Genomic DNA, 5812 nt, shown 5'->3' on the forward strand with positions numbered 1-5812 from the left:
GAGGTCAATGGCCCTGAGTGAATTGAATCACCTCTCGGCATTCCTTGTCGCTGTGCTGTGCACGTCGAACTTTCTCTAATCTTTCATCTGATATGAGATACTCATCTCACTTCTTTTGTTCTACACTGTGAAGCATAATGTCCTATCTTTTTGCATTTGTTGCACTCTGCTCTTAATGCTGGACAATCTTGGTTATTTCTATGTGAATCATATCCACACCTTGTGCATTTCCTTTTTGAAGACTGTTGTTTTCTATCCTTTGGATATTGTGACCTCTTATCACTTGAAAACTGCCTCTTTTCTTCTGTAAACAATTTCTTTCTGTCTTTAGACATAACTCTGTCAACTGCTAATTCTTTCATTTCATTTAGCTTGACTTGACTAGCCTCATAGGCTCTTGCTATGTTTATTGCCTTCTTGAGATCTAACTTGGGGTCTTCCAACAACTTTTCTCTCTCGTGGTCAGTCTTGCAGCCAACTAATATTCTGTCCCGAATCATGCGATCTTCAAATGCTTGAAAGTTGCACCCTCTGGCCAATTTTCTTAGCTCCGCAACATAGGCATCAATAGATTCATTGGGTTCTTGTACTCTGACATGAAAGCGGTACGACTCGAATGCCTCAAGAGATGTTCCCATGCAAAATTCCTCAAACTTCTTGAGTACTGTATCGATATCATGCCCTTTAGTTTTTTTTAAAGTGGTAAATAAATCGCCAGTGCTGTCTGTTGGTCTCGTAATCATAACACACTGGACTAAAAATAGGTTAAGCTGGTCTGATGTCGGTGGACGCGGATCTTTTTGAGTCACTTCTACACCGTGCAAAAAACTTCGTACATTAACGGTAGGCATATTTTATGTATTCATGGGTCAAAGGTCCAGCCAATCGTAGCCCGGGTTTACGCCCTCTGTGTAGTCGCATGTAGGTTAAAGGTTTCTCTACTTTAACTTCCAAGTCGTCGAGTACAATCGTGGCGGGGCTGTAGTGTGCACTGAAACCCCGACCCGATTGGCCCGACCAGACCCGACCCGACTCGAACGCGTTTGTGGGCACCCCCTATTAACTTTAAAAAAATAGGTTGTTTCTTACGCCACCATCAACACAATTTTTGACGTTTTTAAGTTTGCAAGTGTAATGTTGTTGTGCAATTTAAAGATTGTAGATTTGCAAGTGTAATACACCCGGCTGTGACCGCTTCCCAATGAAACAACACAAACAATAGCTTGCACAACGACATGTTCAAGCATACTGGCCCTTTCATCGTTCTACAATCCTTTATGTGTGTGTGCCGGTGAAAGGTTCCAGTTGTCGCCTTTTTACCCCGTTGTTCAAAAATAACTTTGCAGACAACTGGGACCTTTCTCCAGGCACACACACCTGAATGCATCGGTATTATAACCAACTTCTTGCAAAAGAACACATATACACAAAAAAGAGCTGTCGCGGTGACCGTTGATTGTGTTTGTTGTTGGAAGAAGAATCAAACAAGTTAAAAATAATGTTTAGATAAACATAATAGATCTATCTTTAGATCAGTTTTAAATGCAATCAACGTAGGCGTCTCTCTCAAATGCACAAGGCGGAAATTCTAAACTGAGGGAGCAGTTGTCAAAAATACCCTACTTCTAGTAATTTGAAAATTTTCCAAGGTGCACTCTTAAATCATTGTCTTTTGTTGATGGGCGTTAATTTCGCAGATGAATATACTCCTGTAGTAAATATAAAATATACCGGGATGAAATATCGATGAAACACTCAAAGCATGCTTTGTGATCAATACAGAGATTATGATTACTTACTCTTTCTTGTAACTCAAAGAACTAATTCAAATAGAACTACCAACGAAATCTTTACCTCTCGAGAAAATTGCAATATGAAGACCACACATTCCGCTGGACAAACTCCAGTCTTCCAGGGAAAAGAAAAAAAAGGGCAAAATATCTGCACATTTTACGCCACCATTACGACGCAAAAGTGATTTGGGAGGCAGACTGCTTTGGCTCTGCATATCAGGGCCAAGCCAGGCTGCGTGGGCTACAAAATCGTCAACGCCGACTATATTGAAGGCATAAGCTTAAAAAAGATTCATCTATCTTTAAAAGAAGCCTAGATATTTGCGACTGAAGGTGGTACGGCTCTCCTAAGGTCTAAGGTAGAGCTAAGCGAGAAAATGACCCCCAAATTCTGGTGGTTTCCAAAGCTAGAGTGTACTTGGTAACTGAAAATTTACACTTTTTAATACTTTCATCACCGTGTTCTTAAATGGTCAAAATGCTACTGAGCCTCCACCTACCCCCCCCTCCCCACTCAAAGGATAAAAATCGCCGAAAAAGGCGGGAAAATGTCGGTTCCTTCGATTCTATTATATTGACAAGCGCCTGATTTTACCACTATGCCACACAAAATTATTATCCTAGTCCGTTCCTCTCGTCCGTTTGTTCAAGTTCTCAAAATAAGTTATTCTTGGTTAACCGCTGCCTCCTTTGTCTTCTATTTTTCCCCTGTGAGAACAAGCACACGTATCTTTGTGCAATTTTAAGCAGTAATAAGAAAAGCTTTTCGTCAGCGAAAGCAAGGAAGGTTCAGTTTCAGCTGAAGTTGTTCTTGTTGTTGTTTTAAAATCCCTTTAGCTGCGAGAATTCCGCTCTTGGCAGCGCAATGCCTCCCTCAAGAAACCACATGTCCTATTCAGCTGAAGTATACTGTGTGTTTCATGCATCGCTGAATCAACATGGACTGTTATTTCTCGAAACGATCTTATGGGAATTTCGACCTTGAACTGTGTTACAATTTCAACGCGGGTCAGGCAGACAGGTATACCAACGAAAGGGGGAGAGAGAGATAGATAGATAGATAGAGAGAGAGAGAGAGAGAGAGAGAGATACTAGATGAAACCGCATAAAAGCTGCAATAAAGTAAAACAATACTAACAACTCACTATGCTCACAATCTGAGAAAATTTAAAGATTTCTAATTAATTCGTGTAGCACAAGGACTTGCTACACAATAGAGGGAGACAACAATTTGGACGCCCATTTTTCACTGAGTTACCGTAGACTCTAGTAGTGTTGTATTTGTAGAAGGCTCGCGGAAACTTGGATCAAATTTTTAGCTTGCACCAAATTGGGGCTGCGAAGAGCAGTTTCAAGCACCTTTCTTCTTGTGTGGGAAGAACGATGCCTAGATTTCTCTACAGTGACCAAAATAACTTTGGTGCAAAGATTTTGCTTGCTCCTAGCAGACGCTACCGCAAGCGGTGCGACGAGCATAAACCATCCTCGCTGTCTGTCCCTTCACCCTTCATTGGCGCAGCCAGCAGGTGACGGATCGCATGGATGCACATTTTAGTGGGCTAGGCCTAATGTAGATCTAGAGCACTGACTGGTTTAGAACTATCAGAAAAAGGAGGGGGGCAGGGTTAGGTGGAGCGCTTGAGAGAGAGAGAGAGAGAGAGAGAGAGAGAGAGAGAGAGAGAGAGAGAGAGAAAGAGAGAGAGAGAGAGAAAGTATAGACAGCGTTGAAAACGGTCATAACAGTGAACAAGTGAATCACGGGTCAACTGTATTGGTTCAGCGTCCCCTGCAACACTAAGGTTATTTATGAAACCATTAGACAACCAACGCCCCAGGAATCGCGGATAAAGAGAGAGAAATACAACCACGACAGATAGAGAAACATGTTTTTTGGGTTTTTTTACATCCTCGTTTTTATTGATGTTATAATTCTGCTATTGTTTTCTTATTCTTTCCATTTTCTATGTCCATCTTAATGTTCTTGATCCCATAGTAAGCACTGCTATTATTTTCTCGAAACGATTTTATGGGAATTTCAACTTTGAACTGTGTTACAATGTCAGCGAGGGACAGGCAGAGAGGAATACCAAGGCCCCCTCTAACGTTCTTGGTTCTCTTTTGCTTCTAGAATGGCGTTTAATCTACTTTCAGAACTTAGACTCCTCTCTTTTACCCAAGGAATACTCTGCCAACATGACCTTTAACTAATTGCACTCGATGCAGAAAAGTTGGACTTTGGTCTGCTTTTATATTTGTGTCAGTTTATAGCGCGCCGGAAATCGTATAACCTCTAGGCTACCTTGTTCCTCTTTTGTGCTTTCTGTCTCGGCTGTAGTCTCAGCTTTCATAGGCCTAGAGCATTGGCCCTTGTTACAGTTTTTTTTCCTCTCTCTATTTTTAGCATGTTTAACAAACCTCTTTTGTTGGGGGCCTCACAAAATGTAGCCAAGGTCACAAGGAAAGATATAATACGCACACACACACACACACACACACACACACACACACACACACACACACACACATATATACTGACGCACCACTTACAAAACAATTCAAGTAGTGGTGATGTGTTTAGTTTTTTAAACAGATTGTATACCTTTGCATCCTATGGTCATTTTGTGAACATTCACAGCTGAAATGACATGAAAAGGTCAAATGGCACCGCGAGCACAAAAGCATGAAGTGACAAAAGTCATTTTTCAAAAATCAGAACGGTAAAGTGAGTTTTTAACACCTGCTTTAGTATCGTGTATGTCCTCCATTGTCCTGAATACAATGTACAGGATTGGTAGCGTCTTCTCGTGAATTGACAAGAGTCTGAAAGAACACTTTTGGAATCTGTACCCACTCATTTGTCAAAAAACGCCTCAGCTCTTGGAGATTGTGTAGAGGTTTTCCACGAGACAAACGGCGGCCAAGCTCGTCCCACACATGCTCAGTTGGTATAAAGTAAGGAGACAGTGATGGCCAAGGCAGGACATCGATGTTGTTTGCCTGCAGAAAAACAGTGGTAGCTCGAGCGGTGTGGGGGAGGGCGTTGTCGTGTTGGAATAACTGCAGCTCTAGGTGTTGACCAAATAACGGCACGACGTGGTTCTTTAAAACCTGCTGGTACGTGGTGACATTCACAGGCTGGTCGAAGAAGCACAGTGGTGTGCGATAATCGTGGCTGAACGCTCCCCATACCATGACGCTGCCTCCTCCCCATCTATCGACCTCCAGCATGCAACAGTTGGCATAGCTCTCGCCGGGGCGTCTCCATACCCTTCTTCTCCCGTCAGCATGCGACTCTCGTCAACTGTAAATGCTGCCTGGCCTATTGCAAACGTTGTTGACAGTGCCTCTGTGTCAGGACAGGACCAACGTACGAGCGTCTGGCTGCAAGTCCTGCTTCCCGCAAACGGCGTCGCACGGTCCATTCAGATACTGGTCCTCGCCGATCAACCACTTGACGACCTGTTTCTGGTGCTGGCAGGAAACGGTCACGAAGGTGACGTTGGCAAATGTAACGGTCCTGCGCTGGTGATGTAATTCAGGGTTGGCCGTTCCGTCGTCGATCTGCTGTAGATTCAGTAGCTGCATTTTGTTGAGACAACCGGATTACTGTCGTGTGGCTACAGTTCATGCGCCTGGCAACTTGCCGTGCTGCCATTCCGGCTTGGGGCATTCCAATTGCCTTTTCACGTTCTTGCATGGAAAGTCGCGGCATTATTTACGCAGAAAAAATCCGTTGCACAGAGTAAAGAATGTCAGTTTTTGTTATGGGCGAATCTAATCTCTCCCTAACAGCCAAAAAATCTGTCTCGCTGAACAAAGTTTAGGTTTGAGGTCGACAAATCGGATTTTTGCATGTTGCACGTGCGCATTGACAGCTTTGAATTGGGAACTTGAAATTTTGTGCGATCGGTAACCTCTGTTGCCCATGAACTTTTGTCAACCTCAATTGGTGTCACTGGATAGATTTTAGTCCAAAATGTGCTCAATCCAAAATGGTGCGTTTATAATGACCGTCAGTA

At 43.0% G+C, this 5812-nt stretch overlaps 1 protein-coding gene across 1 annotated transcript in view; it reads right to left on the bottom strand.

Annotated features, from left to right (window-relative positions):
- LOC101853228 (high-affinity choline transporter 1) overlaps positions 1-5812 on the bottom strand; it is a 72351-nt gene that overhangs the window by 53880 nt on the left and 12659 nt on the right. The gene's annotated exons all lie outside the window — the stretch shown is intronic.

Source organism: Aplysia californica, unplaced genomic scaffold (genome assembly GCF_000002075.1).
Source record: "Aplysia californica isolate F4 #8 unplaced genomic scaffold, AplCal3.0 scaffold00095, whole genome shotgun sequence".
Classification (NCBI taxonomy): Eukaryota; Metazoa; Mollusca; class Gastropoda; order Aplysiida; family Aplysiidae; genus Aplysia; species Aplysia californica.